At 42.5% G+C, this 25591-nt stretch overlaps 23 non-coding genes across 23 annotated transcripts; all 23 read left to right on the forward strand.

Moving 5' to 3' along the window:
- Positions 1–303: 303 nt before the first annotated feature.
- Positions 304–422, forward strand: LOC148330891 (5S ribosomal RNA). The gene has a single exon (XR_015845193.1). It is a non-coding gene; the product is annotated as a 5S ribosomal RNA (ribosomal RNA).
- Positions 423–1414: 992 nt separating this feature from the next.
- Positions 1415–1533, forward strand: LOC148330892 (5S ribosomal RNA). Its single transcript, XR_015845319.1, has one exon. It is a non-coding gene; the product is annotated as a 5S ribosomal RNA (ribosomal RNA).
- A 992-nt stretch (positions 1534–2525) lies between these two features.
- LOC148330893 (5S ribosomal RNA) lies at positions 2526–2644 on the forward strand. The gene has a single exon (XR_015845194.1). It is a non-coding gene; the product is annotated as a 5S ribosomal RNA (ribosomal RNA).
- A 992-nt stretch (positions 2645–3636) lies between these two features.
- Positions 3637–3755, forward strand: LOC148330894 (5S ribosomal RNA). Its single transcript, XR_015845195.1, has one exon. It is a non-coding gene; the product is annotated as a 5S ribosomal RNA (ribosomal RNA).
- Positions 3756–4747: 992 nt separating this feature from the next.
- LOC148330895 (5S ribosomal RNA) lies at positions 4748–4866 on the forward strand. The gene has a single exon (XR_015845330.1). It is a non-coding gene; the product is annotated as a 5S ribosomal RNA (ribosomal RNA).
- A 993-nt stretch (positions 4867–5859) lies between these two features.
- On the forward strand, positions 5860–5978 carry LOC148330896 (5S ribosomal RNA). Its single transcript, XR_015845341.1, has one exon. It is a non-coding gene; the product is annotated as a 5S ribosomal RNA (ribosomal RNA).
- Positions 5979–6971: 993 nt separating this feature from the next.
- LOC148330897 (5S ribosomal RNA) lies at positions 6972–7090 on the forward strand. The gene has a single exon (XR_015845196.1). It is a non-coding gene; the product is annotated as a 5S ribosomal RNA (ribosomal RNA).
- A 992-nt stretch (positions 7091–8082) lies between these two features.
- LOC148330898 (5S ribosomal RNA) lies at positions 8083–8201 on the forward strand. Its single transcript, XR_015845386.1, has one exon. It is a non-coding gene; the product is annotated as a 5S ribosomal RNA (ribosomal RNA).
- A 995-nt stretch (positions 8202–9196) lies between these two features.
- On the forward strand, positions 9197–9315 carry LOC148330899 (5S ribosomal RNA). The gene has a single exon (XR_015845198.1). It is a non-coding gene; the product is annotated as a 5S ribosomal RNA (ribosomal RNA).
- A 992-nt stretch (positions 9316–10307) lies between these two features.
- Positions 10308–10426, forward strand: LOC148330900 (5S ribosomal RNA). Its single transcript, XR_015845199.1, has one exon. It is a non-coding gene; the product is annotated as a 5S ribosomal RNA (ribosomal RNA).
- Positions 10427–11418: 992 nt separating this feature from the next.
- On the forward strand, positions 11419–11537 carry LOC148330901 (5S ribosomal RNA). Its single transcript, XR_015845200.1, has one exon. It is a non-coding gene; the product is annotated as a 5S ribosomal RNA (ribosomal RNA).
- Positions 11538–12529: 992 nt separating this feature from the next.
- Positions 12530–12648, forward strand: LOC148330902 (5S ribosomal RNA). Its single transcript, XR_015845201.1, has one exon. It is a non-coding gene; the product is annotated as a 5S ribosomal RNA (ribosomal RNA).
- Positions 12649–13640: 992 nt separating this feature from the next.
- On the forward strand, positions 13641–13759 carry LOC148330903 (5S ribosomal RNA). Its single transcript, XR_015845352.1, has one exon. It is a non-coding gene; the product is annotated as a 5S ribosomal RNA (ribosomal RNA).
- A 995-nt stretch (positions 13760–14754) lies between these two features.
- LOC148330904 (5S ribosomal RNA) lies at positions 14755–14873 on the forward strand. Its single transcript, XR_015845202.1, has one exon. It is a non-coding gene; the product is annotated as a 5S ribosomal RNA (ribosomal RNA).
- Positions 14874–15865: 992 nt separating this feature from the next.
- LOC148330905 (5S ribosomal RNA) lies at positions 15866–15984 on the forward strand. The gene has a single exon (XR_015845203.1). It is a non-coding gene; the product is annotated as a 5S ribosomal RNA (ribosomal RNA).
- A 992-nt stretch (positions 15985–16976) lies between these two features.
- LOC148330906 (5S ribosomal RNA) lies at positions 16977–17095 on the forward strand. Its single transcript, XR_015845417.1, has one exon. It is a non-coding gene; the product is annotated as a 5S ribosomal RNA (ribosomal RNA).
- A 992-nt stretch (positions 17096–18087) lies between these two features.
- Positions 18088–18206, forward strand: LOC148330907 (5S ribosomal RNA). Its single transcript, XR_015845204.1, has one exon. It is a non-coding gene; the product is annotated as a 5S ribosomal RNA (ribosomal RNA).
- A 1000-nt stretch (positions 18207–19206) lies between these two features.
- Positions 19207–19325, forward strand: LOC148330908 (5S ribosomal RNA). Its single transcript, XR_015845394.1, has one exon. It is a non-coding gene; the product is annotated as a 5S ribosomal RNA (ribosomal RNA).
- A 992-nt stretch (positions 19326–20317) lies between these two features.
- On the forward strand, positions 20318–20436 carry LOC148330909 (5S ribosomal RNA). Its single transcript, XR_015845205.1, has one exon. It is a non-coding gene; the product is annotated as a 5S ribosomal RNA (ribosomal RNA).
- Positions 20437–21428: 992 nt separating this feature from the next.
- On the forward strand, positions 21429–21547 carry LOC148330910 (5S ribosomal RNA). The gene has a single exon (XR_015845411.1). It is a non-coding gene; the product is annotated as a 5S ribosomal RNA (ribosomal RNA).
- Positions 21548–22540: 993 nt separating this feature from the next.
- LOC148330911 (5S ribosomal RNA) lies at positions 22541–22659 on the forward strand. The gene has a single exon (XR_015845473.1). It is a non-coding gene; the product is annotated as a 5S ribosomal RNA (ribosomal RNA).
- A 1000-nt stretch (positions 22660–23659) lies between these two features.
- Positions 23660–23778, forward strand: LOC148330912 (5S ribosomal RNA). Its single transcript, XR_015845395.1, has one exon. It is a non-coding gene; the product is annotated as a 5S ribosomal RNA (ribosomal RNA).
- A 992-nt stretch (positions 23779–24770) lies between these two features.
- LOC148330913 (5S ribosomal RNA) lies at positions 24771–24889 on the forward strand. Its single transcript, XR_015845400.1, has one exon. It is a non-coding gene; the product is annotated as a 5S ribosomal RNA (ribosomal RNA).
- The last annotated feature ends 702 nt before the right edge of the window (positions 24890–25591 follow it).

Here is a 25591-nt window from a genome sequence, read left to right on the forward strand (position 1 = left end):
ATTTGCGAGTCGTCCGCGGCAGGACTGTAGCAAACGTCACCTGTAAGAAAAGGTCCCGTTTTTACAGGTCGCCCATCTACGGATTTTTGTCCGCATTTAACCATGTGTATGTGCCAACAAATCATTGTACACATTTGCAGATATTTGTCATATATCTGTGACTTCAATCATGCATTTTAGATTGTTGTGACACATTTGTGACTGTGGTTATAGTTTCAGATTCTTGTTACGTATTTTTGGATTGAAGTATTTGCCACAATAAAGACAACATGTATAAAATGCTAAATTTTGAAAGGAATTCTCGCTTACGGCCATACTACCCTGAGAACGCCCGATCTCGTCCGATCTCGGAAGCTAAGCAGGGTCGGGCCTGGTTAGTACTTGGATGGGAGACCGCCTGGGAATACCAGGTGCTGTAAGCTTTTGCACCGCAAAAATAAAAAAAACTTTTGACAAATGTAAGCAAGTATGCGAGCTGCTTTTTTATAAATTTCCACATATTCGCCTGACAGGCTGAGAGCACAAAATGCCAACATTCAGCGTCCCCTGCCTTTGGGTGTTGCTACAGTCTCGCCGTGGACGACTCGCAAATGCGTGTGGCAATTTGTAAATGCGTGTTTGGAGATTTGAGTGTGGCTCCGGAGCTCCACATTAAGACCAAAAGGGGACTCTCGTAGTCTACAGGTGTAGCAGACAGATGACCCGATGCAGTCCGGTTGGGTTGGTGCAGTGAGTGTTTACTAAATAAAATGTTAATGAATCAATTTAAAAAAATGGTGTTTACTGAATGCAATAAAGGGAAGTATAGTTAATGTGGCAATTAGCAGGTGTGGAGAAGCTTCATTCATTTTTTTTAGCTTCACTGGTTATATCATTGGTTCTTATTTTATTAGTTCCACTTTATTCTTCCATTTATTCCAATTTAATTTAAATAATGTCAAATAAATGGTACATGACCATGGGTGGATAGCAGTGAACGCCCCCCCAAGTTATTGGTGTATATATTGGTGGTACGGGGCTGGTATAATATTAGTGCCCCCATGTGGTCCGAATGTGTAGCTACGGAGCCACACACAAGTCTCCTGACACGCATTTGCAAATCAGCACACGCATTTGCGAGTCGTCCGCGGCAGGACTGTAGCAAACGTCACCTGTAAGAAAAGGTCCAGTTTTTACAGGTCGCCCATCCACGGATTTTTGTCCGCATTTAACCATGTGTATGTGCCAACAAATCATTGTACACATTTGCTGATATTTGTCATATATCTGTGACTTCAATCATGCATTGTAGATTGTTGTGACACATTTGTGACTGTGGTTATAGTTTCAGATTCTTGTTACGTATTTTTGGATTGAAGTATTTGCCACAATAAAGACAACATGTATAAAATGCAAAATTTTGAAAGGAATTCTCGCTTACGGCCATACTACCCTGAGAACGCCCGATCTCGTCCGAACTCGGAAGCTAAGCAGGGTCGGGCCTGGTTAGTACTTGGATGGGAGACCGCCTGGGAATACCAGGTGCTGTAAGCTTTTGCACCGCAAAAATAAAAACAACTTTTGACAAATGTAAGCAAGTATGCGAGCTGCTTTTTTATAAATTCCCACATATTCGCCTGACAGGCTGAGAGCACAAAATGCCAACATTCAGCGTCCCCTGCCTTTGGGTGTTGCTACAGTCTCGCCGTGGACGACTCGCAAATGCGTGTGGCAATTTGCAAATGCGTGTCTGGAGACTTGAGTGTGGCTCCGGAGCTCCACATTAAGACCAAAAGGGGACTCTCGTAGTCTACAGGTGTAGCAGACAGATGACCCGATGCAGTCCGGTTGGGTTGGTGCAGTGAGTGTTTACTAAATAAAAAGTTAATGAATCAATTTAAAAAAATGGTGTTTACTGAATGCAATAAAGGGAAGTATAGTTAATGTGGCAATTAGCAGGTGTGGAGAAGCTTCATTCATTTTTTTTAGCTTCACTGGTTATATCATTGGTTCTTATTTTATTAGTTCCACTTTATTCTTCCATTTATTCCAATTTAATTTAAATAATGTCAAATAAATGGTACATGACCATGGGTGGATAGCAGTGAACGCCCCCCCAAGTTATTGGTGTATATATTGGTGGTACGGGGCTGGTATAATATTAGTGCCCCCATGTGGTCCGAATGTGTAGCTACGGAGCCACACACAAGTCTCCTGACACGCATTTGCAAATCAGCACACGCATTTGCGAGTCGTCCGCGGCAGGACTGTAGCAAACGTCACCTGTAAGAAAAGGTCCCGTTTTTACAGGTCGCCCATCTACGGATTTTTGTCCGCATTTAACCATGTGTATGTGCCAACAAATCATTGTACACATTTGCTGATATTTGTCATATATCTGTGACTTCAATCATGCATTGTAGATTGTTGTGACACATTTGTGACTGTGGTTATAGTTTCAGATTCTTGTTACGTGTTTTTGGATTGAAGTATTTGCCACAAAAAAGACAACATGTATAAAATGCAAAATTTTGAAAGGAATTCTCGCTTACGGCCATACTACCCTGAGAACGCCCGATCTCGTCCGATCTCGGAAGCTAAGCAGGGTCGGGCCTGGTTAGTACTTGGATGGGAGACCGCCTGGGAATACCAGGTGCTGTAAGCTTTTGCACCGCAAAAATAAAAAAAACTTTTGACAAATGTAAGCAAGTATGCGAGCTGCTTCTTTATAAATTTCCACATATTCGCCTGACAGGCTGAGAGCACAAATTGCCAACATTCAGCGTCCCCTGCCTTTGGGTGTTGCTACAGTCTCGCCGTGGACGACTCGCAAATGCGTGTGGCAATTTGCAAATGCGTGTCTGGAGACTTGAGTGTGGCTCCGGAGCTCCACATTAAGACCAAAAGGGGACTCTCGTAGTCTACAGGTGTAGCAGACAGATGACCCGATGCAGTCCGGTTGGGTTGGTGCAGTGAGTGTTTACTAAATAAAAAGTTAATGAATCAATTTTAAAAAATGGTGTTTACTGAATGCAATAAAGGGAAGTATAGTTAATGTGGCAATTAGCAGGTGTGGAGAAGCTTCATTCATTTTTTTTAGCTTCACTGGTTATATCATTGGTTCTTATTTTATTAGTTCCACTTTATTCTTCCATTTATTCCAATTTAATTTAAATAATGTCAAATAAATGGTACATGACCATGGGTGGATAGCAGTGAACGCCCCCCCAAGTTATTGGTGTATATATTGGTGGTACGGGGCTGGTATAATATTAGTGCCCCCATGTGGTCCGAATGTGTAGCTACGGAGCCACACACAAGTCTCCTGACACGCATTTGCAAATCAGCACACGCATTTGCGAGTCGTCCGCGGCAGGACTGTAGCAAACGTCACCTGTAAGAAAAGGTCCCGTTTTTACAGGTCGCCCATCTACGGATTTTTGTCCGCATTTAACCATGTGTATGTGCCAACAAATCATTGTACACATTTGCTGATATTTGTCATATATCTGTGACTTCAATCATGCATTGTAGATTGTTGTGACACATTTGTGACTGTGGTTATAGTTTCAGATTCTTGTTACGTATTTTTGGATTGACGTATTTGCCACAATAAAGACAACATGTATAAAATGCAAAATTTTGAAAGGAATTCTCGCTTACGGCCATACTACCCTGAGAACGCCCGATCTCGTCCGATCTCGGAAGCTAAGCAGGGTCGGGCCTGGTTAGTACTTGGATGGGAGACCGCCTGGGAATACCAGGTGCTGTAAGCTTTTGCACCGCAAAAATAAAAAAAACTTTTGACAAATGTAAGCAAGTATGCGAGCTGCTTCTTTATAAATTTCCACATATTCGCCTGACAGGCTGAGAGCACAAATTGCCAACATTCAGCGTCCCCTGCCTTTGGGTGTTGCTACAGTCTCGCCGTGGACGACTCGCAAATGCGTGTGGCAATTTGCAAATGCGTGTCTGGAGACTTGAGTGTGGCTCCGGAGCTCCACATTAAGACCAAAAGGGGACTCTCGTAGTCTACAGGTGTAGCAGACAGATGACCCGATGCAGTCCGGTTGGGTTGGTGCAGTGAGTGTTTACTAAATAAAAAGTTAATGAATCAATTTAAAAAAATGGTGTTTACTGAATGCAATAAAGGGAAGTATAGTTAATGTGGCAATTAGCAGGTGTGGAGAAGCTTCATTCATTTTTTTTAGCTTCACTGGTTATATCATTGGTTCTTATTTTATTAGTTCCACTTTATTCTTCCATTTATTCCAATTTAATTTAAATAATGTCAAATAAATGGTACATGACCATGGGTGGATAGCAGTGAACGCCCCCCCAAGTTATTGGTGTATATATTGGTGGTACGGGGCTGGTATAATATTAGTGCCCCCATGTGGTCCGAATGTGTAGCTACGGAGCCACACACAAGTCTCCTGACACGCATTTGCAAATCAGCACACGCATTTGCGAGTCGTCCGCGGCAGGACTGTAGCAAACGTCACCTGTAAGAAAAGGTCCAGTTTTTACAGGTCGCCCATCCACGGATTTTTGTCCGCATTTAACCATGTGTATGTGCCAACAAATCATTGTACACATTTGCTGATATTTGTCATATATCTGTGACTTCAATCATGCATTGTAGATTGTTGTGACACATTTGTGACTGTGGTTATAGTTTCAGATTCTTGTTACGTATTTTTGGATTGAAGTATTTGCCACAATAAAGACAACATGTATAAAATGCAAAATTTTGAAAGGAATTCTCGCTTACGGCCATACTACCCTGAGAACGCCCGATCTCGTCCGAACTCGGAAGCTAAGCAGGGTCGGGCCTGGTTAGTACTTGGATGGGAGACCGCCTGGGAATACCAGGTGCTGTAAGCTTTTGCACCGCAAAAATAAAAAAAACTTTTGACAAATGTAAGCAAGTATGCGAGCTGCTTTTTTTATAAATTCCCACATATTCGCCTGACAGGCTGAGAGCACAAAATGCCAACATTCAGCGTCCCCTGCCTTTGGGTGTTGCTACAGTCTCGCCGTGGACGACTCGCAAATGCGTGTGGCAATTTGCAAATGCGTGTCTGGAGACTTGAGTGTGGCTCCGGAGCTCCACATTAAGACCAAAAGGGGACTCTCGTAGTCTACAGGTGTAGCAGACAGATGACCCGATGCAGTCCGGTTGGGTTGGTGCAGTGAGTGTTTACTTAATAAAAAGTTAATGAATCAATTTAAAAAAATGGTGTTTACTGAATGCAATAAAGGGAAGTATAGTTAATGTGGCAATTAGCAGGTGTGGAGAAGCTTCATTCATTTTTTTTAGCTTCACTGGTTATATCATTGGTTCTTATTTTATTAGTTCCACTTTATTCTTCCATTTATTCCAATTTAATTTAAATAATGTCAAATAAATGGTACATGACCATGGGTGGATAGCAGTGAACGCCCCCCCAAGTTATTGGTGTATATATTGGTGGTACGGGGCTGGTATAATATTAGTGCCCCCATGTGGTCCGAATGTGTAGCTACGGAGCCACACACAAGTCTCCTGACACGCATTTGCAAATCAGCACACGCATTTGCGAGTCGTCCGCGGCAGGACTGTAGCAAACGTCACCTGTAAGAAAAGGTCCAGTTTTTACAGGTCGCCCATCCACGGATTTTTGTCCGCATTTAACCATGTGTATGTGCCAACAAATCATTGTACACATTTGCTGATATTTGTCATATATCTGTGACTTCAATCATGCATTGTAGATTGTTGTGACACATTTGTGACTGTGGTTATAGTTTCAGATTCTTGTTACGTATTTTTGGATTGAAGTATTTGCCACAATAAAGACAACATGTATAAAATGCAAAATTTTGAAAGGAATTCTCGCTTACGGCCATACTACCCTGAGAACGCCCGATCTCGTCCGAACTCGGAAGCTAAGCAGGGTCGGGCCTGGTTAGTACTTGGATGGGAGACCGCCTGGGAATACCAGGTGCTGTAAGCTTTTGCACCGCAAAAATAAAAAAAACTTTTGACAAATGTAAGCAAGTATGCGAGCTGCTTTTTTTATAAATTCCCACATATTCGCCTGACAGGCTGAGAGCACAAAATGCCAACATTCAGCGTCCCCTGCCTTTGGGTGTTGCTACAGTCTCGCCGTGGACGACTCGCAAATGCGTGTGGCAATTTGCAAATGCGTGTCTGGAGACTTGAGTGTGGCTCCGGAGCTCCACATTAAGACCAAAAGGGGACTCTCGTAGTCTACAGGTGTAGCAGACAGATGACCCGATGCAGTCCGGTTGGGTAGGTGCAGTGAGTGTTTACTAAATAAAAAGTTAATGAATCAATTTAAAAAAATGGTGTTTACTGAATGCAATAAAGGGAAGTATAGTTAATGTGGCAATTAGCAGGTGTGGAGAAGCTTCATTCATTTTTTTTAGCTTCACTGGTTATATCATTGGTTCTTATTTTATTAGTTCCACTTTATTCTTCCATTTATTCCAATTTAATTTAAATAATGTCAAATAAATGGTACATGACCATGGGTGGATAGCAGTGAACGCCCCCCCAAGTTATTGGTGTATATATTGGTGGTACGGGGCTGGTATAATATTAGTGCCCCCATGTGGTCCGAATGTGTAGCTACGGAGCCACACACAAGTCTCCTGACACGCATTTGCAAATCAGCACACGCATTTGCGAGTCGTCCGCGGCAGGACTGTAGCAAACGTCACCTGTAAGAAAAGGTCCCGTTTTTACAGGTCGCCCATCTACGGATTTTTGTCCGCATTTAACCATGTGTATGTGCCAACAAATCATTGTACACATTTGCTGATATTTGTCATATATCTGTGACTTCAATCATGCATTGTAGATTGTTGTGACACATTTGTGACTGTGGTTATAGTTTCAGATTCTTGTTACGTATTTTTGGATTGAAGTATTTGCCACAATAAAGACAACATGTATAAAATGCTAAATTTTGAAAGGAATTCTCGCTTACGGCCATACTACCCTGAGAACGCCCGATCTCGTCCGATCTCGGAAGCTAAGCAGGGTCGGGCCTGGTTAGTACTTGGATGGGAGACCGCCTGGGAATACCAGGTGCTGTAAGCTTTTGCACCGCAAAAATAAAAAAAACTTTTGACAAATGTAAGCAAGTATGCGAGCTGCTTTTTTATAAATTTCCACATATTCGCCTGACAGGCTGAGAGCACAAAATGCCAACATTCAGCGTCCCCTGCCTTTGGGTGTTGCTACAGTCTCGCCGTGGACGACTCGCAAATGCGTGTGGCAATTTGTAAATGCGTGTTTGGAGATTTGAGTGTGGCTCCGGAGCTCCACATTAAGACCAAAAGGGGACTCTCGTAGTCTACAGGTGTAGCAGACAGATGACCCGATGCAGTCCGGTTGGGTTGGTGCAGTGAGTGTTTACTAAATAAAATGTTAATGAATCAATTTAAAAAAATGGTGTTTACTGAATGCAATAAAGGGAAGTATAGTTAATGTGGCAATTAGCAGGTGTGGAGAAGCTTCATTCATTTTTTTTAGCTTCACTGGTTATATCATTGGTTCTTATTTTATTAGTTCCACTTTATTCTTCCATTTATTCCAATTTAATTTAAATAATGTCAAATAAATGGTACATGACCATGGGTGGATAGCAGTGAACGCCCCCCCAAGTTATTGGTGTATATATTGGTGGTACGGGGCTGGTATAATATTAGTGCCCCCATGTGGTCCGAATGTGTAGCTACGGAGCCACACACAAGTCTCCTGACACGCATTTGCAAATCAGCACACGCATTTGCGAGTCGTCCGCGGCAGGACTGTAGCAAACGTCACCTGTAAGAAAAGGTCCAGTTTTTACAGGTCGCCCATCCACGGATTTTTGTCCGCATTTAACCATGTGTATGTGCCAACAAATCATTGTACACATTTGCTGATATTTGTCATATATCTGTGACTTCAATCATGCATTGTAGATTGTTGTGACACATTTGTGACTGTGGTTATAGTTTCAGATTCTTGTTACGTATTTTTGGATTGAAGTATTTGCCACAATAAAGACAACATGTATAAAATGCAAAATTTTGAAAGGAATTCTCGCTTACGGCCATACTACCCTGAGAACGCCCGATCTCGTCCGAACTCGGAAGCTAAGCAGGGTCGGGCCTGGTTAGTACTTGGATGGGAGACCGCCTGGGAATACCAGGTGCTGTAAGATTTTGCACCGCAAAAATAAAAACAACTTTTGACAAATGTAAGCAAGTATGCGAGCTGCTTTTTTATAAATTCCCACATATTCGCCTGACAGGCTGAGAGCACAAAATGCCAACATTCAGCGTCCCCTGCCTTTGGGTGTTGCTACAGTCTCGCCGTGGACGACTCGCAAATGCGTGTGGCAATTTGCAAATGCGTGTCTGGAGACTTGAGTGTGGCTCCGGAGCTCCACATTAAGACCAAAAGGGGACTCTCGTAGTCTACAGGTGTAGCAGACAGATGACCCGATGCAGTCCGGTTGGGTTGGTGCAGTGAGTGTTTACTAAATAAAAAGTTAATGAATCAATTTAAAAAAATGGTGTTTACTGAATGCAATAAAGGGAAGTATAGTTAATGTGGCAATTAGCAGGTGTGGAGAAGCTTCATTCATTTTTTTTAGCTTCACTGGTTATATCATTGGTTCTTATTTTATTAGTTCCACTTTATTCTTCCATTTATTCCAATTTAATTTAAATAATGTCAAATAAATGGTACATGACCATGGGTGGATAGCAGTGAACGCCCCCCCAAGTTATTGGTGTATATATTGGTGGTACGGGGCTGGTATAATATTAGTGCCCCCATGTGGTCCGAATGTGTAGCTACGGAGCCACACACAAGTCTCCTGACACGCATTTGCAAATCAGCACACGCATTTGCGAGTCGTCCGCGGCAGGACTGTAGCAAACGTCACCTGTAAGAAAAGGTCCCGTTTTTACAGGTCGCCCATCTACGGATTTTTGTCCGCATTTAACCATGTGTATGTGCCAACAAATCATTGTACACATTTGCTGATATTTGTCATATATCTGTGACTTCAATCATCATGCATTGTAGATTGTTGTGACACATTTGTGACTGTGGTTATAGTTTCAGATTCTTGTTACGTGTTTTTGGATTGAAGTATTTGCCACAATAAAGACAACATGTATAAAATGCAAAATTTTGAAAGGAATTCTCGCTTACGGCCATACTACCCTGAGAACGCCCGATCTCGTCCGATCTCGGAAGCTAAGCAGGGTCGGGCCTGGTTAGTACTTGGATGGGAGACCGCCTGGGAATACCAGGTGCTGTAAGCTTTTGCACCGCAAAAATAAAAAAAACTTTTGACAAATGTAAGCAAGTATGCGAGCTGCTTTTTTATAAATTTCCACATATTCGCCTGACAGGCTGAGAGCACAAATTGCCAACATTCAGCGTCCCCTGCCTTTGGGTGTTGCTACAGTCTCGCCGTGGACGACTCGCAAATGCGTGTGGCAATTTGCAAATGCGTGTCTGGAGACTTGAGTGTGGCTCCGGAGCTCCACATTAAGACCAAAAGGGGACTCTCGTAGTCTACAGGTGTAGCAGACAGATGACCCGATGCAGTCCGGTTGGGTTGGTGCAGTGAGTGTTTACTAAATAAAAAGTTAATGAATCAATTTTAAAAAATGGTGTTTACTGAATGCAATAAAGGGAAGTATAGTTAATGTGGCAATTAGCAGGTGTGGAGAAGCTTCATTCATTTTTTTTAGCTTCACTGGTTATATCATTGGTTCTTATTTTATTAGTTCCACTTTATTCTTCCATTTATTCCAATTTAATTTAAATAATGTCAAATAAATGGTACATGACCATGGGTGGATAGCAGTGAACGCCCCCCCAAGTTATTGGTGTATATATTGGTGGTACGGGGCTGGTATAATATTAGTGCCCCCATGTGGTCCGAATGTGTAGCTACGGAGCCACACACAAGTCTCCTGACACGCATTTGCAAATCAGCACACGCATTTGCGAGTCGTCCGCGGCAGGACTGTAGCAAACGTCACCTGTAAGAAAAGGTCCCGTTTTTACAGGTCGCCCATCTACGGATTTTTGTCCGCATTTAACCATGTGTATGTGCCAACAAATCATTGTACACATTTGCTGATATTTGTCATATATCTGTGACTTCAATCATGCATTGTAGATTGTTGTGACACATTTGTGACTGTGGTTATAGTTTCAGATTCTTGTTACGTGTTTTTGGATTGAAGTATTTGCCACAAAAAAGACAACATGTATAAAATGCAAAATTTTGAAAGGAATTCTCGCTTACGGCCATACTACCCTGAGAACGCCCGATCTCGTCCGATCTCGGAAGCTAAGCAGGGTCGGGCCTGGTTAGTACTTGGATGGGAGACCGCCTGGGAATACCAGGTGCTGTAAGCTTTTGCACCGCAAAAATAAAAAAAACTTTTGACAAATGTAAGCAAGTATGCGAGCTGCTTCTTTATAAATTTCCACATATTCGCCTGACAGGCTGAGAGCACAAATTGCCAACATTCAGCGTCCCCTGCCTTTGGGTGTTGCTACAGTCTCGCCGTGGACGACTCGCAAATGCGTGTGGCAATTTGCAAATGCGTGTCTGGAGACTTGAGTGTGGCTCCGGAGCTCCACATTAAGACCAAAAGGGGACTCTCGTAGTCTACAGGTGTAGCAGACAGATGACCCGATGCAGTCCGGTTGGGTTGGTGCAGTGAGTGTTTACTAAATAAAAAGTTAATGAATCAATTTTAAAAAATGGTGTTTACTGAATGCAATAAAGGGAAGTATAGTTAATGTGGCAATTAGCAGGTGTGGAGAAGCTTCATTCATTTTTTTTAGCTTCACTGGTTATATCATTGGTTCTTATTTTATTAGTTCCACTTTATTCTTCCATTTATTCCAATTTAATTTAAATAATGTCAAATAAATGGTACATGACCATGGGTGGATAGCAGTGAACGCCCCCCCAAGTTATTGGTGTATATATTGGTGGTACGGGGCTGGTATAATATTAGTGCCCCCATGTGGTCCGAATGTGTAGCTACGGAGCCACACACAAGTCTCCTGACACGCATTTGCAAATCAGCACACGCATTTGCGAGTCGTCCGCGGCAGGACTGTAGCAAACGTCACCTGTAAGAAAAGGTCCCGTTTTTACAGGTCGCCCATCTACGGATTTTTGTCCGCATTTAACCATGTGTATGTGCCAACAAATCATTGTACACATTTGCTGATATTTGTCATATATCTGTGACTTCAATCATGCATTGTAGATTGTTGTGACACATTTGTGACTGTGGTTATAGTTTCAGATTCTTGTTACGTATTTTTGGATTGACGTATTTGCCACAATAAAGACAACATGTATAAAATGCAAAATTTTGAAAGGAATTCTCGCTTACGGCCATACTACCCTGAGAACGCCCGATCTCGTCCGATCTCGGAAGCTAAGCAGGGTCGGGCCTGGTTAGTACTTGGATGGGAGACCGCCTGGGAATACCAGGTGCTGTAAGCTTTTGCACCGCAAAAATAAAAAAAACTTTTGACAAATGTAAGCAAGTATGCGAGCTGCTTCTTTATAAATTTCCACATATTCGCCTGACAGGCTGAGAGCACAAATTGCCAACATTCAGCGTCCCCTGCCTTTGGGTGTTGCTACAGTCTCGCCGTGGACGACTCGCAAATGCGTGTGGCAATTTGCAAATGCGTGTCTGGAGACTTGAGTGTGGCTCCGGAGCTCCACATTAAGACCAAAAGGGGACTCTCGTAGTCTACAGGTGTAGCAGACAGATGACCCGATGCAGTCCGGTTGGGTTGGTGCAGTGAGTGTTTACTAAATAAAAAGTTAATGAATCAATTTAAAAAAATGGTGTTTACTGAATGCAATAAAGGGAAGTATAGTTAATGTGGCAATTAGCAGGTGTGGAGAAGCTTCATTCATTTTTTTTAGCTTCACTGGTTATATCATTGGTTCTTATTTTATTAGTTCCACTTTATTCTTCCATTTATTCCAATTTAATTTAAATAATGTCAAATAAATGGTACATGACCATGGGTGGATAGCAGTGAACGCCCCCCCAAGTTATTGGTGTATATATTGGTGGTACGGGGCTGGTATAATATTAGTGCCCCCATGTGGTCCGAATGTGTAGCTACGGAGCCACACACAAGTCTCCTGACACGCATTTGCAAATCAGCACACGCATTTGCGAGTCGTCCGCGGCAGGACTGTAGCAAACGTCACCTGTAAGAAAAGGTCCCGTTTTTACAGGTCGCCCATCTACGGATTTTTGTCCGCATTTAACCATGTGTATGTGCCAACAAATCATTGTACACATTTGCTGATATTTGTCATATATCTGTGACTTCAATCATGCATTGTAGATTGTTGTGACACATTTGTGACTGTGGTTATAGTTTCAGATTCTTGTTACGTATTTTTGGATTGAAGTATTTGCCACAATAAAGACAACATGTATAAAATGCAAAATTTTGAAAGGAATTCTCGCTTACGGCCATACTACCCTGAGAACGCCCGATCTCGTCCGATCTCGGAAGCTAAGCAGGGTCGGGCCTGGTTAGTACTTGGATGGGAGACCGCCTGGGAATACCAGGTGCTGTAAGCTTTTGCACCGCAAAAATAAAAAAAACTTTTGACAAATGTAAGCAAGTATGCGAGCTGCTTTTTTATAAATTTCCACATATTCGCCTGACAGGCTGAGAGCACAAAATGCCAACATTCAGCGTCCCCTGCCTTTGGGTGTTGCTACAGTCTCGCCGTGGACGACTCGCAAATGCGTGTGGCAATTTGCAAATGCGTGTCTGGAGACTTGAGTGTGGCTCCGGAGCTCCACATTAAGACCAAAAGGGGACTCTCGTAGTCTACAGGTGTAGCAGACAGATGACCCGATGCAGTCCGGTTGGGTTGGTGCAGTGAGTGTTTACTAAATAAAAAGTTAATGAATCAATTTAAAAAAATGGTGTTTACTGAATGCAATAAAGGGAAGTATAGTTAATGTGGCAATTAGCAGGTGTGGAGAAGCTTCATTCATTTTTTTTAGCTTCACTGGTTATATCATTGGTTCTTATTTTATTAGTTCCACTTTATTCTTCCATTTATTCCAATTTAATTTAAATAATGTCAAATAAATGGTACATGACCATGGGTGGATAGCAGTGAACGCCCCCCCAAGTTATTGGTGTATATATTGGTGGTACGGGGCTGGTATAATATTAGTGCCCCCATGTGGTCCGAATGTGTAGCTACGGAGCCACACACAAGTCTCCTGACACGCATTTGCAAATCAGCACACGCATTTGCGAGTCGTCCGCGGCAGGACTGTAGCAAACGTCACCTGTAAGAAAAGGTCCAGTTTTTACAGGTCGCCCATCCACGGATTTTTGTCCGCATTTAACCATGTGTATGTGCCAACAAATCATTGTACACATTTGCTGATATTTGTCATATATCTGTGACTTCAATCATGCATTGTAGATTGTTGTGACACATTTGTGACTGTGGTTATAGTTTCAGATTCTTGTTACGTATTTTTGGATTGAAGTATTTGCCACAATAAAGACAACATGTATAAAATGCAAAATTTTGAAAGGAATTCTCGCTTACGGCCATACTACCCTGAGAACGCCCGATCTCGTCCGAACTCGGAAGCTAAGCAGGGTCGGGCCTGGTTAGTACTTGGATGGGAGACCGCCTGGGAATACCAGGTGCTGTAAGCTTTTGCACCGCAAAAATAAAAACAACTTTTGACAAATGTAAGCAAGTATGCGAGCTGCTTTTTTATAAATTCCCACATATTCGCCTGACAGGCTGAGAGCACAAAATGCCAACATTCAGCGTCCCCTGCCTTTGGGTGTTGCTACAGTCTCGCCGTGGACGACTCGCAAATGCGTGTGGCAATTTGCAAATGCGTGTCTGGAGACTTGAGTGTGGCTCCGGAGCTCCACATTAAGACCAAAAGGGGACTCTCGTAGTCTACAGGTGTAGCAGACAGATGACCCGATGCAGTCCGGTTGGGTTGGTGCAGTGAGTGTTTACTAAATAAAAAGTTAATGAATCAATTTAAAAAAATGGTGTTTACTGAATGCAATAAAGGGAAGTATAGTTAATGTGGCAATTAGCAGGTGTGGAGAAGCTTCATTCATTTTTTTTAGCTTCACTGGTTATATCATTGGTTCTTATTTTATTAGTTCCACTTTATTCTTCCATTTATTCCAATTTAATTTAAATAATGTCAAATAAATGGTACATGACCATGGGTGGATAGCAGTGAACGCCCCCCCAAGTTATTGGTGTATATATTGGTGGTACGGGGCTGGTATAATATTAGTGCCCCCATGTGGTCCGAATGTGTAGCTACGGAGCCACACACAAGTCTCCTGACGCGCATTTGCAAATCAGCACACGCATTTGCGAGTCGTCCGCGGCAGGACTGTAGCAAACGTCACCTGTAAGAAAAGGTCCCGTTTTTACAGGTCGCCCATCTACGGATTTTTGTCCGCATTTAACCATGTGTATGTGCCAACAAATCATTGTACACATTTGCTGATATTTGTCATATATCTGTGACTTCAATCATCATGCATTGTAGATTGTTGTGACACATTTGTGACTGTGGTTATAGTTTCAGATTCTTGTTACGTGTTTTTGGATTGAAGTATTTGCCACAATAAAGACAACATGTATAAAATGCAAAATTTTGAAAGGAATTCTCGCTTACGGCCATACTACCCTGAGAACGCCCGATCTCGTCCGATCTCGGAAGCTAAGCAGGGTCGGGCCTGGTTAGTACTTGGATGGGAGACCGCCTGGGAATACCAGGTGCTGTAAGCTTTTGCACCGCAAAAATAAAAAAAACTTTTGACAAATGTAAGCAAGTATGCGAGCTGCTTTTTTATAAATTTCCACATATTCGCCTGACAGGCTGAGAGCACAAATTGCCAACATTCAGCGTCCCCTGCCTTTGGGTGTTGCTACAGTCTCGCCGTGGACGACTCGCAAATGCGTGTGGCAATTTGCAAATGCGTGTCTGGAGACTTGAGTGTGGCTCCGGAGCTCCACATTAAGACCAAAAGGGGACTCTCGTAGTCTACAGGTGTAGCAGACAGATGACCCGATGCAGTCCGGTTGGGTTGGTGCAGTGAGTGTTTACTAAATAAAAAGTTAATGAATCAATTTTAAAAAATGGTGTTTACTGAATGCAATAAAGGGAAGTATAGTTAATGTGGCAATTAGCAGGTGTGGAGAAGCTTCATTCATTTTTTTTAGCTTCACTGGTTATATCATTGGTTCTTATTTTATTAGTTCCACTTTATTCTTCCATTTATTCCAATTTAATTTAAATAATGTCAAATAAATGGTACATGACCATGGGTGGATAGCAGTGAACGCCCCCCCAAGTTATTGGTGTATATATTGGTGGTACGGGGCTGGTATAATATTAGTGCCCCCATGTGGTCCGAATGTGTAGCTACGGAGCCACACACAAGTCTCCTGACACGCATTTGCAAATCAGCACACGCATTTGCGAGTCGTCCGCGGCAGGACTGTAGCAAACGTCACCTGTAAGAAAAGGTCCCGTTTTTACAGGTCGCCCATCTACGGATTTTTGTCCGCATTTAACCATGTGTATGTGCCAACAAATCATTGTACACATTTGCTGATATTTGTCATATATCTGTGACTTCAATCATGCATTGTAGATTGTTGTGACACATTTGTGACTGTGGTTATAGTTTCAGATTCTTGTTACGTATTTTTGGATTGAAGTATTTGCCACAATAAAGACAACATGTATAAAATGCAAAATTTTGAAAGGAATTCTCGCTTACGGCCATACTACCCTGAGAACGCCCGATCTCGTCCGATCTCGGAAGCTAAGCAGGGTCGGGCCTGGTTAGTACTTGGATGGGAGACCGCCTGGGAATACCAGGTGCTGTAAGCTTTTGCACCGCAAAAATAAAAAAAACTTTTGACAAATGTAAGCAAGTATGCGAGCTGCTTTTTTATAAATTCCCACATATTCGCCTGACAGGCTGAGAGCACAAAATGCCAACATTCAGCGTCCCCTGCCTTTGGGTGTTGCTACAGTCTCGCCGTGGACGACTCGCAAATGCGTGTGGCAATTTGCAAATGCGTGTCTGGAGACTTGAGTGTGGCTCCGGAGCTCCACATTAAGACCAAAAGGGGACTCTCGTAGTCTACAGGTGTAGCAGACAGATGACCCGATGCAGTCCGGTTGGGTTGGTGCAGTGAGTGTTTACTAAATAAAAAGTTAATGAATCAATTTAAAAAAATGGTGTTTACTGAATGCAATAAAGGGAAGTATAGTTAATGTGGCAATTAGCAGGTGTGGAGAAGCTTCATTCATTTTTTTTAGCTTCACTGGTTATATCATTGGTTCTTATTTTATTAGTTCCACTTTATTCTTCCATTTATTCCAATTTAATTTAAATAATGTCAAATAAATGGTACATGACCATGGGTGGATAGCAGTGAACGCCCCCCCAAGTTATTGGTGTATATATTGGTGGTACGGGGCTGGTATAATATTAGTGCCCCCATGTGGTCCGAATGTGTAGCTACGGAGCCACACACAAGTCTCCTGACACGCATTTGCAAATCAGCACACGCATTTGCGAGTCGTCCGCGGCAGGACTGTAGCAAACGTCACCTGTAAGAAAAGGTCCCGTTTTTACAGGTCGCCCATCTACGGATTTTTGTCCGCATTTAACCATGTGTATGTGCCAACAAATCATTGTACACATTTGCTGATATTTGTCATATATCTGTGACTTCAATCATGCATTGTAGATTGTTGTGACACATTTGTGACTGTGGTTATAGTTTCAGATTCTTGTTACGTGTTTTTGGATTGAAGTATTTGCCACAATAAAGACAACATGTATAAAATGCAAAATTTTGAAAGGAATTCTCGCTTACGGCCATACTACCCTGAGAACGCCCGATCTCGTCCGATCTCGGAAGCTAAGCAGGGTCGGTCCTGGTTAGTACTTGGATGGGAGACCGCCTGGGAATACCAGGTGCTGTAAGCTTTTGCACCGCAAAAATAAAAACAACTTTTGACAAATGTAAGCAAGTATGCGAGCTGCTTCTTTATAAATTTCCACATATTCGCCTGACAGGCTGAGAGCACAAATTGCCAACATTCAGCGTCCCCTGCCTTTGGGTGTTGCTACAGTCTCGCCGTGGACGACTCGCAAATGCGTGTGGCAATTTGCAAATGCGTGTCTGGAGACTTGAGTGTGGCTCCGGAGCTCCACATTAAGACCAAAAGGGGACTCTCGTAGTCTACAGGTGTAGCAGACAGATGACCCGATGCAGTCCGGTTGGGTTGGTGCAGTGAGTGTTTACTAAATAAAAAGTTAATGAATCAATTTAAAAAAATGGTGTTTACTGAATGCAATAAAGGGAAGTATAGTTAATGTGGCAATTAGCAGGTGTGGAGAAGCTTCATTCATTTTTTTTAGCTTCACTGGTTATATCATTGGTTCTTATTTTATTAGTTCCACTTTATTCTTCCATTTATTCCAATTTAATTTAAATAATGTCAAATAAATGGTACATGACCATGGGTGGATAGCAGTGAACGCCCCCCCAAGTTATTGGTGTATATATTGGTGGTACGGGGCTGGTATAATATTAGTGCCCCCATGTGGTCCGAATGTGTAGCTACGGAGCCACACACAAGTCTCCTGACACGCATTTGCAAATCAGCACACGCATTTGCGAGTCGTCCGCGGCAGGACTGTAGCAAACGTCACCTGTAAGAAAAGGTCCCGTTTTTACAGGTCGCCCATCTACGGATTTTTGTCCGCATTTAACCATGTGTATGTGCCAACAAATCATTGTACACATTTGCTGATATTTGTCATATATCTGTGACTTCAATCATGCATTGTAGATTGTTGTGACACATTTGTGACTGTGGTTATAGTTTCAGATTCTTGTTACGTATTTTTGGATTGAAGTATTTGCCACAATAAAGACAACATGTATAAAATGCAAAATTTTGAAAGGAATTCTCGCTTACGGCCATACTACCCTGAGAACGCCCGATCTCGTCCGATCTCGGAAGCTAAGCAGGGTCGGGCCTGGTTAGTACTTGGATGGGAGACCGCCTGGGAATACCAGGTGCTGTAAGCTTTTGCACCGCAAAAAATAAATAAATAAAAAAAACTTTGACAAATCTAAGCAAGTATGCGAGCTGCTTTTTTATAAATTTCCACATATTCGCCTGACAGGCTGAGAGCACAAATTGCCAACATTCAGCGTCCCCTGCCTTTGGGTGTTGCTACAGTCTCGCCGTGGACGACTCGCAAATGCGTGTGGCAATTTGCAAATGCGGGTCTGGAGACTTGACTGTGGCTCCGGAGCCACACATTAAGACCAAAAGGGTACCCTCGGAGTCTACAGGTGTAGCAGACATATGACCCGATGCAGTCCGGTTGGGTTGGTGCAGTGAGTGTTTACTAAATAAAAAGTTAATGAATCAATTTTAAAAAATGGTGTTTACTGAATGCAATAAAGGGAAGTATAGTTAATGTGGCAATGAGCAGGTGTGGAGAAGCTTCATTCATTTTTTTTAGCTTCACTGGTTATATCATTGGTTCTTATTTTATTAGTTCCACTTTATTCTTCCATTTATTCCAATTTAATTTAAATAATGTCAAATAAATGGTACATGACCATGGGTGGATAGCAGTGAACGCCCCCCCAAGTTATTGGTGTATATATTGGTGGTACGGGGCTGGTATAATATTAGTGCCCCCATGTGGTCCGAATGTGTAGCTACGGAGCCACACACAAGTCTCCTGACACGCATTTGCAAATCAGCACACGCATTTGCGAGTCGTCCGCGGCAGGACTGTAGCAAACGTCACCTGTAAGAAAAGGTCCCGTTTTTACAGGTCGCCCATCTACGGATTTTTGTCCGCATTTAACCATGTGTATGTGCCAACAAATCATTGTACACATTTGCTGATATTTGTCATATATCTGTGACTTCAATCATGCATTGTAGATTGTTGTGACACATTTGTGACTGTGGTTATAGTTTCAGATTCTTGTTACGTATTTTTGGATTGAAGTATTTGCCACAATAAAGACAACATGTATAAAATGCAAAATTTTGAAAGGAATTCTCGCTTACGGCCATACTACCCTGAGAACGCCCGATCTCGTCCGATCTCGGAAGCTAAGCAGGGTCGGGCCTGTTTAGTACTTGGATGGGAGACCGCCTGGGAATACCAGGTGCTGTAAGCTTTTGCACCGCAAAAATAAAAAAAACTTTTGACAAATGTAAGCAAGTATGCGAGCTGCTTTTTTATAAATTTCCACATATTCGCCTGACAGGCTGAGAGCACAAAATGCCAACATTCAGCGTCCCCTGCCTTTGGGTGTTGCTACAGTCTCGCCGTGGACGACTCGCAAATGCGTGTGGCAATTTGCAAATGCGTGTCTGGAGACTTGAGTGTGGCTCCGGAGCTCCACATTAAGACCAAAAGGGGACTCTCGTAGTCTACAGGTGTAGCAGACAGATGACCCGATGCAGTCCGGTTGGGTTGGTGCAGTGAGTGTTTACTAAATAAAAAGTTAATGAATCAATTTAAAAAAATGGTGTTTACTGAATGCAATAAAGGGAAGTATAGTTAATGTGGCAATTAGCAGGTGTGGAGAAGCTTCATTCATTTTTTTTAGCTTCACTGGTTATATCATTGGTTCTTATTTTATTAGTTCCACTTTATTCTTCCATTTATTCCAATTTAATTTAAATAATGTCAAATAAATGGTACATGACCATGGGTGGATAGCAGTGAACGCCCCCCCAAGTTATTGGTGTATATATTGGTGGTACGGGGCTGGTATAATATTAGTGCCCCCATGTGGTCCGAATGTGTAGCTACGGAGCCACACACAAGTCTCCTGACACGCATTTGCAAATCAGCACACGCATTTGCGAGTCGTCCGCGGCAGGACTGTAGCAAACGTCACCTGTAAGAAAAGGTCCAGTTTTTACAGGTCGCCCATCTACGGATTTTTGTCCGCATTTAACCATGTGTATGTGCCAACAAATCATTGTACACATTTGCTGATATTTGTCATATATCTGTGACTTCAATCATGCATTGTAGATTGTTGTGACACATTTGTGACTGTGGTTATAGTTTCAGATTCTTGTTACGTATTTTTGGATTGAAGTATTTGCCACAATAAAGACAACATGTATAAAATGCAAAATTTTGAAAGGAATTCTCGCTTACGGCCATACTACCCTGAGAACGCCCGATCTCGTCCGATCTCGGAAGCTAAGCAGGGTCGGGCCTGGTTAGTACTTGGATGGGAGACCGCCTGGGAATACCAGGTGCTGTAAGCTTTTGCACCGCAAAAATAAAAAAAACTTTTGACAAATGTAAGCAAGTATGCGAGCTGCTTTTTTATAAATTTCCACATATTCGCCTGACAGGCTGAGAGCACAAATTGCCAACATTCAGCGTCCCCTGCCTTTGGGTGTTGCTACAGTCTCGCCGTGGACGACTCGCAAATGCGTGTGGCAATTTGCAAATGCGGGTCTGGAGACTTGACTGTGGCTCCGGAGCCACACATTAAGACCAAAAGGGTACCCTCGGAGTCTACAGGTGTAGCAGACATATGACCCGATGCAGTCCGGTTGGGTTGGTGCAGTGAGTGTTTACTAAATAAAAAGTTAATGAATCAATTTTAAAAAATGGTGTTTACTGAATGCAATAAAGGGAAGTATAGTTAATGTGGCAATGAGCAGGTGTGGAGAAGCTTCATTCATTTTTTTTAGCTTCACTGGTTATATCATTGGTTCTTATTTTATTAGTTCCACTTTATTCTTCCATTTATTCCAATTTAATTTAAATAATGTCAAATAAATGGTACATGACCATGGGTGGATAGCAGTGAACGCCCCCCCAAGTTATTGGTGTATATATTGGTGGTACGGGGCTGGTATAATATTAGTGCCCCCATGTGGTCCGAATGTGTAGCTACGGAGCCACACACAAGTCTCCTGACACGCATTTGCAAATCAGCACACGCATTTGCGAGTCGTCCGCGGCAGGACTGTAGCAAACGTCACCTGTAAGAAAAGGTCCCGTTTTTACAGGTCGCCCATCTACGGATTTTTGTCCGCATTTAACCATGTGTATGTGCCAACAAATCATTGTACACATTTGCTGATATTTGTCATATATCTGTGACTTCAATCATGCATTGTAGATTGTTGTGACACATTTGTGACTGTGGTTATAGTTTCAGATTCTTGTTACGTATTTTTGGATTGAAGTATTTGCCACAATAAAGACAACATGTATAAAATGCAAAATTTTGAAAGGAATTCTCGCTTACGGCCATACTACCCTGAGAACGCCCGATCTCGTCCGTTCTCGGAAGCTAAGCAGGGTCGGGCCTGGTTAGTACTTGGATGGGAGACCGCCTGGGAATACCAGGTGCTGTAAGCTTTTGCACCGCAAAAATAAAAAAAACTTTTGACAAATGTAAGCAAGTATGCGAGCTGCTTTTTTATAAATTTCCACATATTCGCCTGACAGGCTGAGAGCACAAAATGCCAACATTCAGCGTCCCCTGCCTTTGGGTGTTGCTACAGTCTCGCCGTGGACGACTCGCAAATGCGTGTGGCAATTTGCAAATGCGTGTCTGGAGACTTGAGTGTGGCTCCGGAGCTCCACATTAAGACCAAAAGGGGACTCTCGTAGTCTACAGGTGTAGCAGACAGATGACCCGATGCAGTCCGGTTGGGTTGGTGCAGTGAGTGTTTACTAAATAAAAAGTTAATGAATCAATTTAAAAAAATGGTGTTTACTGAATGCAATAAAGGGAAGTATAGTTAATGTGGCAATTAGCAGGTGTGGAGAAGCTTCATTCATTTTTTTTTAGCTTCACTGGTTATATCATTGGTTCTTATTTTATTAGTTCCACTTTATTCTTCCATTTATTCCAATTTAATTTAAATAATGTCAAATAAATGGTACATGACCATGGGTGGATAGCAGTGAACGCCCCCCCAAGTTATTGGTGTATATATTGGTGGTACGGGGCTGGTATAATATTAGTGCCCCCATGTGGTCCGAATGTGTAGCTACGGAGCCACACACAAGTCTCCTGACACGCATTTGCAAATCAGCACACGCATTTGCGAGTCGTCCGCGGCAGGACTGTAGCAAACGTCACCTGTAAGAAAAGGTCCAGTTTTTACAGGTCGCCCATCTACGGATTTTTGTCCGCATTTAACCATGTGTATGTGCCAACAAATCATTGTACACATTTGCTGATATTTGTCATATATCTGTGACTTCAATCATGCATTGTAGATTGTTGTGACACATTTGTGACTGTGGTTATAGTTTCAGATTCTTGTTACGTATTTTTGGATTGAAGTATTTGCCACAATAAAGACAACATGTATAAAATGCAAAATTTTGAAAGGAATTCTCGCTTACGGCCATACTACCCTGAGAACGCCCGATCTCGTCCGATCTCGGAAGCTAAGCAGGGTCGGGCCTGGTTAGTACTTGGATGGGAGACCGCCTGGGATTACCAGGTGCTGTAAGCTTTTGCACCGCAAAAAATAAATAAATAAAAAAAACTTTGACAAATCTAAGCAAGTATGCGAGCTGCTTTTTTATAAATTTCCACATATTCGCCTGACAGGCTGAGAGCACAAATTGCCAACATTCAGCGTCCCCTGCCTTTGGGTGTTGCTACAGTCTCGCCGTGGACGACTCGCAAATGCGTGTGGCAATTTACAAATGCGGGTCTGGAGACTTGACTGTGGCTCCGGAGCCACACATTAAGACCAAAAGGGTACCCTCGGAGTCTACAGGTGTAGCAGACATATGACCCGATGCAGTCCGGTTGGGTTGGTGCAGTGAGTGTTTACTAAATAAAAAGTTAATGAATCAATTTTAAAAAATGGTGTTTACTGAATGCAATAAAGGGAAGTATAGTTAATGTGGCAATGAGCAGGTGTGGAGAAGCTTCATTCATTTTTTTTAGCTTCACTGGTTATATCATTGGTTCTTATTTTATTAGTTCCACTTTATTCTTCCATTTATTCCAATTTAATTTAAATAATGTCAAATAAATGGTACATGACCATGGGTGGATAGCAGTGAACGCCCCCCCAAGTTATTGGTGTATATATTGGTGGTACGGGGCTGGTATAATATTAGTGCCCCCATGTGGTCCGAATGTGTAGCTACGGAGCCACACACAAGTCTCCTGACACGCATTTGCAAATCAGCACACGCATTTGCGAGTCGTCCGCGGCAGGACTGTAGCAAACGTCACCTGTAAGAAAAGGTCCCGTTTTTACAGGTCGCCCATCTACGGATTTTTGTCCGCATTTAACCATGTGTATGTGCCAACAAATCATTGTACACATTTGCTGATATTTGTCATATATCTGTGACTTCAATCATGCATTGTAGATTGTTGTGACACATTTGTGACTGTGGTTATAGTTTCAGATTCTTGTTACGTATTTTTGGATTGAAGTATTTGCCACAATAAAGACAACATGTATAAAATGCAAAATTTTGAAAGGAATTCTCGCTTACGGCCATACTACCCTGAGAACGCCCGATCTCGTCCGATCTCGGAAGCTAAGCAGGGTCGGGCCTGTTTAGTACTTGGATGGGAGACCGCCTGGGAATACCAGGTGCTGTAAGCTTTTGCACCGCAAAAATAAAAAAAACTTTTGACAAATGTAAGCAAGTATGCGAGCTGCTTTTTTATAAATTTCCACATATTCGCCTGACAGGCTGAGAGCACAAAATGCCAACATTCAGCGTCCCCTGCCTTTGGGTGTTGCTACAGTCTCGCCGTGGACGACTCGCAAATGCGTGTGGCAATTTGCAAATGCGTGTCTGGAGACTTGAGTGTGGCTCCGGAGCTCCACATTAAGACCAAAAGGGGACTCTCGTAGTCTACAGGTGTAGCAGACAGATGACCCGATGCAGTCCGGTTGGGTTGGTGCAGTGAGTGTTTACTAAATAAAAAGTTAATGAATCAATTTAAAAAAATGGTGTTTACTGAATGCAATAAAGGGAAGTATAGTTAATGTGGCAATTAGCAGGTGTGGAGAAGCTTCATTCATTTTTTTTAGCTTCACTGGTTATATCATTGGTTCTTATTTTATTAGTTCCACTTTATTCTTCCATTTATTCCAATTTAATTTAAATAATGTCAAATAAATGGTACATGACCATGGGTGGATAGCAGTGAACGCCCCCCCAAGTTATTGGTGTATATATTGGTGGTACGGGGCTGGTATAATATTAGTGCCCCCATGTGGTCCGAATGTGTAGCTACGGAGCCACACACAAGTCTCCTGACACGCATTTGCAAATCAGCACACGCATTTGCGAGTCGTCCGCGGCAGGACTGTAGCAAACGTCACCTGTAAGAAAAGGTCCAGTTTTTACAGGTCGCCCATCTACGGATTTTTGTCCGCATTTAACCATGTGTATGTGCCAACAAATCATTGTACACATTTGCTGATATTTGTCATATATCTGTGACTTCAATCATGCATTGTAGATTGTTGTGACACATTTGTGACTGTGGTTATAGTTTCAGATTCTTGTTACGTATTTTTGGATTGAAGTATTTGCCACAATAAAGACAACATGTATAAAATGCAAAATTTTGAAAGGAATTCTCGCTTACAGCCATACTACCCTGAGAACGCCCGATCTCGTCCGATCTCGGAAGCTAAGCAGGGTCGGGCCTGGTTAGTACTTGGATGGGAGACCGCCTGGGAATACTAGGTGCTGTAAGCTTTTGCACCGCAAAAAATAAATAAATAAAAAAAACTTTGACAAATCTAAGCAAGTATGCGAGCTGCTTTTTTATAAATTTCCACATATTCGCCTGACAGGCTGAGAGCACAAATTGCCAACATTCAGCGTCCCCTGCCTTTGGGTGTTGCTACAGTCTCGCCGTGGACGACTCGCAAATGCGTGTGGCAATTTGCAAATGCGTGTCTGGAGACTTGACTGTGGCTCCGGAGCCACACATTAAGACCAAAAGGGTACCCTCGGAGTCTACAGGTGTAGCAGACATATGACCCGATGCAGTCCGGTTGGGTTGGTGCAGTGAGTGTTTACTAAATAAAAAGTTAATGAATCAATTTTAAAAAATGGCGTTTACTGAATGCAATAAAGGGAAGTATAGTTAATGTGGCAATTAGCAGGTGTGGAGAAGCTTCATTCATTTTTTTTAGCTTCACTGGTTATATCATTGGTTCTTATTTTATTAGTTCCACTTTATTCTTCCATTTATTCCAATTTAATTTAAATAATGTCAAATAAATGGTACATGACCATGGGTGGATAGCAGTGAACGCCCCCCCAAGTTATTGGTGTATATATTGGTGGTACGGGGCTGGTATAATATTAGTGCCCCCATGTGGTCCGAATGTGTAGCTACGGAGCCACACACAAGTCTCCTGACACGCATTTGCAAATCAGCACACGCATTTG

The sequence above is a fragment of the Idiotropiscis lumnitzeri genome, chromosome 9 (genome assembly GCF_059441095.1).
Source record: "Idiotropiscis lumnitzeri isolate Australia: NSW breed Sydney's pygmy pipehorse chromosome 9, RoL_Ilum_1.0, whole genome shotgun sequence".
Taxonomy (NCBI): Eukaryota; Metazoa; Chordata; class Actinopteri; order Syngnathiformes; family Syngnathidae; genus Idiotropiscis; species Idiotropiscis lumnitzeri.